This window comes from Syngnathus floridae, chromosome 6 (assembly GCF_059516105.1).
Source record: "Syngnathus floridae isolate MCC-2025c chromosome 6, RoL_Sflo_1.0, whole genome shotgun sequence".
Lineage (NCBI taxonomy): Eukaryota > Metazoa > Chordata > Actinopteri > Syngnathiformes > Syngnathidae > Syngnathus > Syngnathus floridae.
The window spans coordinates 7,767,453-7,781,456 of record NC_142418.1 but is presented as its reverse complement, the minus strand read 5'-3'; the positions used below and the strand labels follow the sequence as shown (position 1 = coordinate 7,781,456).

The 14,004-nt window shown below is 41.0% G+C and overlaps 2 protein-coding genes across 5 annotated transcripts in view; one reads left to right on the top strand and one right to left on the bottom strand.

The window, feature by feature from the left end:
• grm3 (glutamate receptor, metabotropic 3) overlaps positions 1–14,004 on the bottom strand; it is a 162,256-nt gene that overhangs the window by 57,389 nt on the left and 90,863 nt on the right. The window lies entirely within an intron of this gene.
• The window catches only part of sema3d (sema domain, immunoglobulin domain (Ig), short basic domain, secreted, (semaphorin) 3D), a 34,368-nt gene continuing 24,226 nt past the window's right edge, over positions 3,863–14,004 (top strand). The window contains exon 1 of one of the 2 annotated variants that reach the window (XM_088379085.1): positions 3,863–4,015. The gene's annotated coding sequence lies outside the window, so the exon portion shown is untranslated. Of the gene's footprint in view, positions 4,016–9,246; positions 9,505–14,004 lie in introns of those variants that run through there. The other variant, XM_088379084.1, reaches the window with a different exon arrangement.

Here is a 14,004-nt window from a genome sequence, read left to right as displayed (position 1 = left end):
CTAGTCCTCAATCAATTCATAATTAAAGTATGATAGCCATCCTTTGTTCGGAGCACGTTTACACAGGAATTCCTAGAATTTGAAGAAATCTTATCTGGAGGTCATACTAAGGTTGAAGACAATCTGATTGCACCTGGTTGTCATTCCACATTAGCTCAGAGTTCCAAAAAATGTTCCAATTGGAAACAATGCAAACATAAATGGCAGCTGAGGGGAGAAACATGTAAAGAAAAAAAATGACAAAATATTGAAAATATGTGAATATGAGCATCTGAGGGTGCCGAACCAAAAGTATGCGGGGGTTCCAGTAAAGTCGACAATTTGGCGCCTCTAGAAATACCCTTTCCGTCTTTTTGGAGGCTTGCGAGCTCTTTGTGGTTTACTCTCTACAAATAATGTCGCCGCTTGTCGCCATTGTAACAAAGACAAACCCTCTGATGGTATTTGTGAATTGGCGAATTTGTGACTCCAGACCGCAAATAAGCAGTGGTTTTCTGTCGACCCAAATTGCTTGCGTTAGCGAAAGTGAGCTACATTGAAGACGACTGCCTGACCAGCATTTGCTGGATTTTGTTTACATTACTATTGTTTATTCATTTTATTCAACATATTTCAACTTTCCAAAAGGCAACTTTGGAAGCATGGCCTGCCACTGGAGATGTTGAGTCTGTTCTCCACAGGCCAGTATTGAATCAGTCCTATGAGGCTGTGATAATTATTTTTTTACCAGCCTGTGTGGAAGAGCGAGAGTAATGTGAAACACTCTTCCATATAGTTAACACAATGACCCACTACATTTAAAAGAGCCATACGCAGTCCACAAAACATCAAGTAATGCGAATAAGTGTTTCCTGCTTCCCCGCCATGTGGTCCCTGGAGGTTAATAAGCACCACACTTGACTGACACTGACACTTACATTGCTAGCCTACGCTATTGCGTAGCGCCACTTGCACTCCACAGTGACTCATTGTACCAATCGCTCCCAATTTCCTGCTAGGCTGAAGCACAGCGAGCTGTGTGCCATTTTCCACAGCCTCGTTAGAAACTAATGGAGGTGAAGGTGTTTTTATGGCTTAAGTCTGGACCAGGTACCACAAATGCGTACACATTCAAGTCACCCACCTTGCCGTCTACTATGCTGGTCCCCAACAAAACCACTTTAGAAAAAGGCTCAATTTTAATTCAAATGCTTTATTGTGGCAGGGTGTTTCCAATTAGCTGAAATTCTGCCTTCCAGTCTTGGATTTCACTGAACCACATCAAGCTTGAATCATGACAATGACACTACTCTACTTGAGTTCATGCTAAAGTTACACAATAACAGTACATGTTGCCAATTCCGCACAATTTATTTTCAAGTATTTAAGTGAGTCATGATATCCGTGAATAAGCACAACCAGAAAACCTGACTTGAAAACACACCTGATGTTGAAGATTTGGAAATGGCAGTCAGGCTTTATGCATGACGAAAACTGACGGATTTAATGGCCCCACAGAGATTCTCGAAGTTTTCCACTGTTTTCAGATCCACCATTTTCGAGTAGTGCAGTAAAGAAATTTAGAACAAAGAATGGATGGGAAAAAAAATTAGGAATGAGGAGCATGGTTGTTAGATTTTAACAATTAAAAAAAAAAGCTAGACTATTTCGTGACTTTTGACCTCACAAGCAGTAGTTTATCAAGAAATCCATCTTGTCTTATTTCCCTTCTAGCATTCTCTCGTGCTCTTTCTGCTCCAGCGAGCGCACTTACGGGCTGAGGCTATTACACAGGACGCGGCCGCAATTCACTGCGATTTGTTTAGCGAGCGCAGAGAGCCGGCGCACCGAAACGCACACTCCCGCCGTATCCCTTCCGCTCACGTTAACGTCGACATGCATGAATCATGTAAAGAAAACATGTTGGTTGAGTGGACACGTGCCCTTTACAATGTCGCCTGTCCCGTCTGCTTAAACTCTCCTTAAATCTTGTTTTTACTTTCTCGGCTGACCACACTTTCTCTCTCACAGGAAACAAGGCCAACCGCAATTTATTCAAACCAGTCAAATCCTGATTCCATCTTCCTGAGAGACCTGTCGCAATGTTACGGGGGAAGTCAGGCGACCTCAGTTGTGCACCCTCTCTGACTTTACAGCGGTTGAGCACCTCCGATATGACTTTTGAAAACCTTCCTAGAATAAACCTCCAAAGTGAGAATTCGCTCCTGCCATCTTTAACCACCTGATATTTAACAGCTTCAATTTTCGTTAAATGTTCAATTCCACGCTCATATTGAATATATTCATGAGCATATTATTTATTCATTATATATCATTATTGTCATGCTAATTGTGTTGTACGTTTGCTTTTTTTCTGCATTTTGTTACTGCTGCCGATATATTCTTAAAGATCTCTATAGATAAAGTTGAGTTGAGAAATATACGATGCAGCAATTATTTATATACAGTGTCCAAATCTCCAAGGCACCAAACTATGGTCTTTCAGCCTCTCTCCATGTGGTTTAAATCTCATATATGAACATATCATTTCACAGCAAATCTGTGTCACATCCCTGTTGGGTGGGCTAATATTTTCTCTAGGGCTGTTTTTTTTCATCTTCCAGTCTACTGCAGAATAAATGCAAACTGCACATTCTCCTTGTCCCTTCCACTCATGGACCAGAATTGTAATCTGACATGGTCTTAAAATTCTAGTCTAATCTACTACTCTGCTTCAGCAGTGGTTTTAATCTTCAGTGTTAATTTTGAGTCCTGTTTCAAACAATGTGTTCTATGATCTCTTTGGAACATTTCTGTTGTCGATTTTTAAATGTGCGGGACCAGAGGCTGGTTTGGACATTGACTGAGCCTTGGCACCTTTGATTTACGTGGTGGAGATCTCCATCCATTGCTGTACCTGCCTCACCAAGTCATGTTACGTAAAAGTAGCAAAATCTTTTACTGTTAGCATCCTAATATCTCTTCGTCAACCTCTCTCCAATCGGATGCACCGTCTGATGTCTCAGTGATGCCGCTCCACAAACCACAAACACTGATCTTGGGGGTTGCGTACGCCCTAATCCTGACCCTAACTGTAAAGGCTTTTCACACTGCATTTAGCAAGTTAGAGCACAGGGCCTGTTTGTCAAATAACGCATGCTAAAGCCTGCTATCTGGCTGAAATTTTCCATCTATCCATTTTCTATACCACTTGTCTCCACGGGGGTCGTGGGCGTGCTGGAGCCTATCCCAGCAGTCATCGGGCAGTAGGCGGGGGACACCCTGAACTGGTTGCCAGCCAATGGCAGGGCACACAGAGATGAACAACCATCCGCAACCTCCGGGCAATTTGGAGTGCTCAATCAGCCTACAAGGCATGTTTTTGGGATGTGGGAGGAAACCGGAGTGCCCGGATAAAACCCACGCAGGCACGGGGCATGCAAACTCCACACAGGGAGGACCGGAGGTGGAATCGAACCCTCACCCTCCTAAATGTGGGGCAGACGTGCTAACCATTGCGCCACTGTGCCCGCTGAAACTTTCAATCGTGGAATGTTAGTGGAAATAGAGATTGTTACTGTAGGATTGGATATATTTACGCAGCGAGAACAGCTGGTGGAGGCGGGACAGGTTGCTATGATAAAACCAGCTGCCCTTCATCAACACTCGGACAGACACACACAAATCCAACTGGACATGTAAGGAGGCTGTTAAATGTGTTCAAAGTTGTCCCGTGGGTCCAATTAATACGTCGTCCTCCTTCTCGGTCCTCCTTCAGAAGCGCACCCGATGTTATCAAGATGAGACCCACGTCGTGTTTATTTCAGCAGAGAGGAATGTGAGGGTCCGTTAGAACCGCAGATAGATGTCAGCACAACTATTTAGTCTGCACGCCCTGCCAAAAGAAATGAACGCCTCAGACTGGAGCTGCAGGAAAGTATCTTTACGACTGAGGCGTGTTTTTTGGCTGTGAAATTCAAATTCTTTCGTTTGCTGAACTTTTATGTGGATGAAGCGACTCAGAAGTTTTTCTAAGGTAGGAGGGAGCGGGACGTTTTCCTTAAAATAACATTTATTTTTATAAGTGAGGACAAGATAAGAGAGCAGTCCATTTCCTCAGGCAGACCTTGATTGGTTCTTTCCTCCTTGCTCCTGCAAGCAGGAGATTAGGGAAAGTGTTCCGTCTTCTCTTTTGGGATTACCTGACAATTTAATAGCATTTTAATGACATTCTCAACATTTGGGGCTCTTTTTTTGGGTGCTGTCGATTTTTGGTACAAACATGAAGTTTAGTGGGCAGGAGGATACCTACAAACATGTCTCAAGAAGCCACATCTGAAAAGACATAGCAAGTCAGCTATTTTGCTTTGAAGTGTTAAAATTTTGTCCATATCCATAATTCCAGAGGGGAACTGTGCCATGGTTCCTTGAGATACAAGAGAGCTGACTTATGAATATTTTTCAAATGGGAGCAGTTATTCAGCTATTTTTTTGCTTTGACTTGTGAGCTCAAATTTGAGATACAAGCATGTTATAGTGGCAGCGAACTCAACAACTCATTGTTCCATTTACTTCCATTTGTAAAGATAGCTTTGAGTCGCAAGCGTAGTCCCAAAACATTTAAACTCCTACCTCGAGACAGCACTGTATTTGTATTTGGTTACCTTCCAACATGGATTGAGTGTGTATTGGGGCATACATTAATATTATAAAGCAGCAGTACGCGAGTGTGAGCCAAGTTGTAAATAAATAAATGATCACACGCTTGCGCAGACACTCGGCCATCACTAACAAAGCCAAAGATGTGATAAATAAACAACATGTAAGGCTTCTGCTCCGTGCTTGGATGTGTTTACTCCGAGAAAGCCCTTTTTGTTTATGTGTATTTAATTGGGTGGCGTGGCTTTTTCGTTGGGTGCACTGTGTGCTGATGGTAAAATGAGCTGTACTTTTTGTTTTGGGGACTTTTGAGCAAAACATTCAAACATGCTATGAGAAACACTTGAATGCTATTTTGAAATATATTTAAAACAAAGCATAATGTCTTCATTATGGCTTGCATAGTCAGCGGTTTTTGTCCCTCGCTTTGTTGAAGTAGTCGTTGTTGTGCCATGGTCAGATTGTTATGCCTGATATGGACTTCTGTACAGAATCTGGTTTGTTTTGGAGATGTAGGGCAGTTTGTATGACTTTGCAGGATTGGAAGTGTAGAAATATGGAGTGTTTGTTTATTTATTTATTCATTTATTCACGCTTGTCTTAAAATAAATGTTTCTACTTAGTTTTTTCAGTCAGCATTCATTTTATGTGTTTACTATTTTGTTATTAGTTTATTCTTATAAGTGTCTGTTTTTTACAGTATGTAGGTATAATTTTAACTGCGTACAGAGCTATGTATGCAATTATGCTTGTTTTCAAAATGTTCTACAAGTCAAGTTGTGTTACTTAATTTACATTTGAAACCACTGATGTAACAAAGTATAACTGATGATTGGAAAAAATAGAAAAGTAAACGTTAACAAGTAAAACAACAATGCCAAATACAAATGAGTATAAAGGCCTCACTGAAAACAGGAATAAAATATTCATCCATCCATTTTCTTCAATTTTGTAAGAACCTTTTGAAAATGGAACTATATTCTTGTATCATTCTAACTTCCTCAGAGTATTACTTTATGACTAGTGAACTTTGTTCTTGTAATACTATATATTTTTTAAGAATAAAACTGTACACTGATATTGTTACTGATATTCCCCAAAATATAATTGTAATCTTATAACAGACTTTTCTCCTCTTGTTACAGCTTTTCCATTGGAAGGTTATAACTTTTTTCACCTAATATTGTTGCTTTATTTTAGGTAACAAAATATTGCTTTTTCTTGAAAACCAATGTCTTTATTCTCATATTGCAATGTAAATAATAAAGAAAAAGCCAACTATATTTTTAGTAACATCCAAACTAATCAACCATTTATGCACTGTGCACAACATTCCTTTGTATTATTTGGCCTACTGGTGTTGTAAGTGAGCTTGTAAAATGTAGCCACTTACTTTTAGTCCTTCAGTCTGCTTGAGATAAGGTCCATGATTGGACGCCTGACCTTGATAAATAGTTGCTCCAGCTTGTGCTTGATAGGTGGCACTGTATGTAATCAAGATAAACAAATGAGTGCTAAGCTACACTGCTATTTAAAATGTCCGAATGTTCATGTGTGGGAGCTGCCTGGGTGAGCAAGCGTAGCCTTATGCTGGAGATTTTCCTGATTACAGCATGAAATGACTCACAGATTGTACTGCCTGCTCTCACACATACACACGCACACACGATGACCTCCTGCTGCTGCGTGCGGATTTGTATGAAAAACCTTTCTCTAAACAACCGAGAGACATCCAGTCTTCTAATAAAACAAAGTTATTTGTGCACTCGCACCTCATTTTGCAAACCGTCTCGGCCAAGGGGAGACTATAAATTAACCTTCTGCATTATATCAACTATTGACTGCTTGCAGAAGAGTGAGCTACGAGCCACTTACACTATCCAAACACATTCACAAGAAGTGACATTTTTGCCAATATAATATTCGTTAATCCCTCCGACAGGGAAATTATTTGGCCGGCCACCGACTCCTTTGCTGAGCAGATAACGAAGCCGTCCTCCTGAAGTGGTTATTGTGCTCTCCATGTAATAATCGGAACAATTTCCGCAAGAATGATCACTTTTATTCCAGTTATTGCATATCTACTGAGTGGGATATTTGTAGAGGTGCAACAATTAATCAACAATGAACAGATTAGCAAATTCATCCAAAATTATTTTTGATACTCATTACTCGATTAATCGTTTAGAGACCTTGTTTAGACTAGAGCAAGAGGGTAAAATGAGCTGTACTTTTTGTTTTGGGGACTTTTGAGCAAAACATACAAACATGCTATGAAAAACACTTGAGAGCTATTTTGAAATATATTTAAAACAAAGCATAATGTCTTCATTATGGCTTGCATAGTCAGCGGTTTTTGTCCCTCGCTTTCTTGCTTTGCACGAAGCCCTCCGAAGCCTAATTGGATGAAAGAACTCCTTGCTGGGCTGTCACAGAGCTTTCACTCGGGATTTTTAAACAACTTGACAGCTGCTATGGGAACAAGTCTCCCAGAGATCCACAAACATCTCTCAATTAATTTACAACAGCAACCATAACATTACTACACACGAACGAGGTAATGAGATCCAATTCAAGAGCCTTATTATCATTTTACACAGAGATCCTGCAAAATTCAAACTACAGTATCTGCAGGAACATCTGGTATTCATATACGTTTGCCTTTTACGCACAACCCGGGATAGGAGAACAAACAGTGTGTGCACACTAACACAGCGTCCTGTGATCAGATAGATGAGATCAGCTCGTCAGAGAAAATACTTTTCGAGACAAGCGCTGTCGACACAGGAGGACGACGTAAGTGAGTGTCAGACGTTACAAGTACCACATTACACATTCCATTCTTTCCTTCACAATGAACAGGATGAAGAGAGAGCCATTTTTTATCTTATTCTCAAACGCTGTACTTATAATTCAAACAGAGGCAAAAACTTATTTGATGACTTTGGTGGCCGTAAACAGAAAATAGAAAAAAAACAATGTATTTTTCAACCCACAGAAATAATAATTTATTAATGTCGCCACTAGGCTGTTTCAGGGATTTATTTGTGCATCGTGGCACAAATCCAGACCAAAAGAGAATGCTGGACAAAGCGACATCTATTTCCCTGCACATATATGTGTCATCCATGCTGTTCATAACTTGCAGATTTATTGTGTGTGTGAGTATGTGTGTGTTATTTCAGGGGAAGTCCGCACCCTGGCTAAATCCCCCAGCGGGGAGGGAGGGCTCCGTTTTAACCCATTAACCCATAACCCCTTTCCTCTAAGGTAGCAAAACCTTAAAATGACCACAACTACAATGGCTTCTTCCCACTTCAAAGTGCATTGTCAGGCATCCCAAAAGCAATGACCTCTCAACCTATTAACAGCACCCCTGTGTGAACCTTGTTCTTTGAAACTTCCCCAATTGGTGGCCAAAATGAAAAAAAAAAAAAAGGATCTATTCCAACTCTGGGTGTGTACATGTGGGCAGGCGCGCCAAAGACATCAATGTTTATTTAGAAATCAGCCTAGGGACAAAGGCCGCACACTCCTGTCTGCCAGACGTGAGGCCAAGTCGTCCCACCCTGCAGAAGGAAAATGACGGTTTCCGAAAGAGATAGTGAGGCATCATTAGGATTGCGAGATGTTTCAAAGTCGGAGAACGTACACAGCAATCTATTGGAGTAAACTGAAATCAATCAGGAATTTATGAAATGAAAAGATTATCTCCTAATAGGAAACTTAAATATGGATGGGGAAATACAGTGTCACATATTTCTGAATTTGGGAGTTAACATAAAACATTGCAGATATGTACAGTGTCTTTACAGGTAGACTTCAGTTCACATGTGGATAAGCGAATGGATGGACTAGAAAAAAAACAAAAACAAACTCCAGCTGGACTGCCACATCTGCTTCACTCTCAATGGGGCTGTGCTCATTCAGTGACTAATTCGGAAAATCCGTTCCACAAAAATCATATCCATAATATTGATGCATTCCTTTCGTTTTTGATGTAGGAAACTGGAGATGGGAATTGCGTCTTAACCCAGGTTGTGTCTTTATTGGCAGTTAGGAGACGGCCGCCTCAGGGAGATTTTTTTTTTTAATCGCTATTAACCCATTCAGCTCATCATGGCACTGTCTTAGAAGATAAAGTGCATTCATACAAAGACAGTTTTTCAGAAAATAACGACCTCAAAACATTGGCTGTATCAGTAGCTATTAATGGTCACAAAAATCCCTCATGACTTCAATAAATCTCATGAGAGAATACCGCAGTCCACTGATTCTTCAGAGTCTCATAAAACGTCAAAGAATGCTGCAAGAATTTATATGATCTATAAAAAAAATCAGTAAATTCTGAGACAACAGTGATTTTTTTGTGAAGCTTCGAGAGAGACTTTTTTTGTTATTAAAATTTGACATGAAATGTCGTTCGTGTTTTTTCATGAGGCTTAAAGAGGCATTACACATATCTAGGCATCCATCTTTCTACAAACGCACAGATGCTGAGGGGCCCTTCCCACTGAGCTGAGGGCCCCAATTAGAAGTGAGTGGTCTGTCCCTCTAGGGGCGAGCCTGCAGCGCAACACACACAAACACATGCACACACACGCGATCCGAGTGCAATAGGAGTTCAAGAGCGCTGGATTCAAGGGGAGTGGACACATTTTGTGCTCAACGTATCAGAAAGGAATCACTTGCGTGTTTTGGAGTCGGAAGGAAGGAGAGTCAACTGTCGCTGCTGCTGTTACTCTCTTTTTTTTTCAATTTTGACTTCTGAGCTTGTGCGTGAGGGGAGCAAGCATAGTGGCGGTGTGTTTAGGTGCAGCACAGACGGGCATGTGCCGCGTGTGAGAGAGGCAAAGTTGAGCACAGGTAAGATGCAAGCTTGATGATGTTATTCTAGTGTACGTGTAGTTTTAAAATCACTTTTTACCGCATCTTATTAGATTTTTAATTTTATTACATCACAACACCAATCCGATTGTTTTAAGACCACTTTTGGAAACTTTTCAACCAACTTTTAAAGGGTCAAATCTCAACTCTTTGTTGTCATTGCTGTCATCTTTTAGTTGTTTTTGAGCAAATTGTGCAAGTTTCAGTTTTGGCATTTGTCTTGCCATTTTTGATAAGTGTTACAAAATGTGTTATCCAAAACTCAAAGAAAACAAATACATTGCTTGTGTGTCTCTGATAAATGTGTTTTGTCTCGTTATCCCAAACTCCACAATAACAACCTTTTTTGTTTGTTTTGGGGAAAAAAAGTTGTTTAAAACTTGACTTTATGGCTCATCAACATGCAAGTTTACTTTGTCTACTGCATTACAATTAAGCAGTTAATCCTTTATATGGTGCCATTTTAAATCAAGTTTTTTATTGCTCTCAATATATTCACTTTGGAGCTTAACTAATGTAAATTATTCCACATGTTTTGGAGTATGTTGTGAGAGCAAAACACACACACGGTGGCATGATTAAGATATGGGGGGAGACATGGGATTGGCTATCATGAGATTGGTATCAAGTCTCTTCTAAATTAGATAAAAGTCCAAAATGTACTGGCCGTCTGTCTGCCATTGCAAGTTCAGCGTAAACACCCCCTAATTTACATATTACGTAAATATTCTGCATTAGAGCAATGTCTGTCTGCAAAATAATTGCCTATGGTGACCAGTGGCGTCTGTTTTTTTTTTTTAACTATGCACTTGACAATATAAACCTTATATCTTCAAGTGACAGCACGTTTACCACAGGTTTATTTTTACGAGTGTGCAGTGCAGGGCTTCTGTTTTCACGTTTTTTTTAGCATGCATATCCGCTCCAAAATACTGCTCACAGTCACCCTGTGTCAAACATTCCACTTTGCAAGGAGCAAGTGTTGAATATTCACTGTGCAGTGGCGCACAAAAGCAAACGAGACACAGTTGTATGGCTTTTGTCTGTAGGCTCCGCTCTCCACTTGCTTCAAGGTTTTTCTGCAACTCCCTTACAAGGAGCTGGAGGACGGTGGGGGCGAGGTGAAGGTTGTGGATTGTCAAAGGAATACAGAACGTGACTTTCTTAAGATACATTTGAGGGCTTTGACGAATTGCCAAAAGAAAGGCGACTCCAAAAATGACATCATTGCCGGGTCGTCCCCGCACGGCGCCTGCATAGTCTAAAATGAGGACGTGCTGACAGGTAACATCGTGCTCTGTCCTAATCCATTTTCTATTAAACTTCTGGAATGGGAAAGAGGAGCTGGCTCTAGTCATAATATATTAAATTTTCTCCAGTCCGGCCCACAGCAGTGGTGCATTTTTTTCTCCCTAGATCGGGGTTCTACGCAAGCGCAGTATCCCTAAAAGTCCAGCCTCGTTGTACAGAGAGGGCACATGTACGGCAGTTGTGAAGTTTGCACAGTCCACAGTGACGAGGTGCCAATTGCTCACTGGCAGACATTCTGTCTGGCTTGGACTGGCCTGTGGAAATATAGCGCAGGATGCACCTTTCTGAGGCCACTTGAACAAAAATCTCTTCACTCAACTGGGGTCAAAACAAGTCTGACCTGGTGAAAACATGTTCACAGGATATGCAGCACTGTTACTGTAATGAATGGCAAATTCTACATGTTGCGTCTCTATCAATACCAGTTTACAGTACTTACAGTACAGACAGCATAATGTAAAAGAAAATCTGAAAAATGGTGCCTTATTACATTATTATGGCCTAGTTGAACACCAGTGAACACCTGAAATGACCCCTCTCAAAAAGATAGAATTTCTCTTTCGAAAAAATCCCAACCCTAACAATGCAGTGCACAAACCACATACAAAAATGTATATTGTGGGTGTGGCCTTGGATCGAAAGGACAAAAGAAGCGGACAATGGTTGTATAGCTTCGGCTGGTGTTACTGCGCAGACGGACAAGTGAGAGCACTTAGAGCTGTCACATAGCACTTTCACACCCCGCTGCTTCCATCTGCTCACCTTAGAACAGGATTAGGTTACGCACATATGCTCGTACATGCGGACTCATACAAACTCAACGCGGCGCAGCCGGGGTTACGGCCTAACCGGTGTGTGTCGAGTTACTTGCTTTGTTGTCCCGCATCGTCAAAGCCTTTTGGCATTTACATCTGCGTCTCGATTACGCGACCGCGTCTGTGTTTTCAATATAACTTTGTTTCCACTTTGGGTTGGTTCCGTCTCCACTGATAAACACCAGATCCAGTAACCTTCCATATTTCTATTCGAGCCCACAGTCACTGACCCGACACTGTATCACTTTCATATAAAGTCCGCCTAGCATGGACAGAGTTATGGATTAAACTGCCACATGATACCCAATGAGATTGTTAACAAAGACTTGAGATTTGCCTGAAGTATTCTTTGTTGATTTAATTCCACCAAGTTTGAGTATTTTAGTTCTTCCTTGCTATAAAAATCAGCAAAGGCCAGATTGTCAGATGTTTCTAAAGACTATCTTGAGCGATTGTTCTGTGGTGTGAGACATGTTAACAGTCCTCCCAATTCTGCTATGAAAACAGTAGAGGACAACAATCATAATTGTTAACCTGTTGAATATTCCCAATTGCAAATTCTTGTGCGAGATACACGCATACTGACAATTGGGCCAAATTTGGGCATTTTCCCTTTAAATATGGTGATCAGAGTCATTAAAGGCCTCCTAAAGATTATCCTGCATGATTATCCTGTGTGGTAAGAGTGATGTTACCTCCCAAACCTGCTCAGAAAATTGATAGATACAACAATCATGAATGTTAAACCTGTTAAAATTCTTCTTTGTCTGGTCTGCGTAGTGTAGTGTGGGTTTCTCCCGATTTAATAATTACTTAAAAACCTGTGAGGGACATTAAAATGCAGACTGGCCGCAACTTGGAGATTTGGAATTCAGTCTGTATTCCTTGGTGTTGCCGAAAGACTTTGTTTTCCCTTCCAAAAGAGAATGAATTCTACTGGAACGCCCTCTCATGGGGGCATAATTTGATCTTGGACACAGATTGTCCGGTGAGGTCGATTATTTCAAAGTGATGTAATGAAATAAGTGATGCAAAACATGCAACACCGTGACTGCACTTCATAAATCCACACCACAAAAAGATTATTCCATGATCAAAAGAGTCTGTGGAATTTTTTTTGGTAGATTTTAATAGAAGGTAAACCGGCTGTGGGAAATTCAAACTTCCCTGATGGCAGTGAGCCTTGTTGAAGTTTCCATGGAAAACGTATCTACTTCAATGTTTCACTACACTTCCATTATAGCTGGTGACTTCAAAGATCCCGTGACACTGAGATGTCCACACTTTGCAATTATTTTGGTGACATAGTTTTGCATTCACGCTGATTAGCAAAATACAGATGGATACCGTGGAATTAATTGCAAAGATATGCACGCACGCAAGTCGTGTTTGAGGTTAGCATCTCAAATAAATGACATTGTGTGTACTGCCTTGATGTTTGACTCGGAGAAAATGTTGTTGCACATGTTTCCAGTATATTTTTGCGTGATTGTGTGCAATTAGCGTTCCGTGGCCGCTCTCAGACAGAATGTGAGTTGCGCGTTTATGGCGATATACAGAAAATCCCCTTCAATCTGTACATTACAGAACACACAAAAAATATACATGCCCATGGCATGTTACCATGGCATGCATGGTACTTTTTTAGAAAAGAAAAACTGACATGCGCTGACTTTGGCAGTTGAAAAAGTTATGCCCGCAAGAGCATGTTATACAACAGTGCTTTAAGATGGACCCAGTCCTTATACATGGTGATATTTAATTGTAGATGTGGCTGTTCTAAACATGGTTATGGGCACTTGCTGGTTGGCTGTGCTTCTTTTTTAGTGTACCTGACAGACAGACTTTAAATTTACAGCAAGGGAATAAAAGCTACTAAAAAGCCCAAGGCCTCTCATATCTAGTTTTATAATAAAAACACCAGTTGTGTGGCCTGGTGGCAGCCTCGTGTTTTCACTGAGACGTGAACTCAGACCGACGACTCACAGGGGAGTTGCATGCTTGCTTAAACGCAAGATTACCAAAAAGAAAACAAAAAAAACGGGTGACTGACCATTGCCAAGAAAAACAAAGAACGTCTTAAGAGTTAGGAACAATTATCCATGTTGTTACGTTTGCTCGGTGGCCGGGACTCGACAAATAGCCCGGCTAATGCACCTTGTCACGGCGAGATGGAGGGATTTGATAATGGCGTCCTCCACAGGGCACCTGGGTTGTTGCTAACTGCCTCATTAGGGGTGCTCTGTGTGCGAGAATTCCCATGGCCACACCGCTTTGCCACCATCTGCTGTCTGACAACCTGCATGGGGAAAACGTCCTTCAGAAAAGTTTACTTAATTGCCGGACTACATTT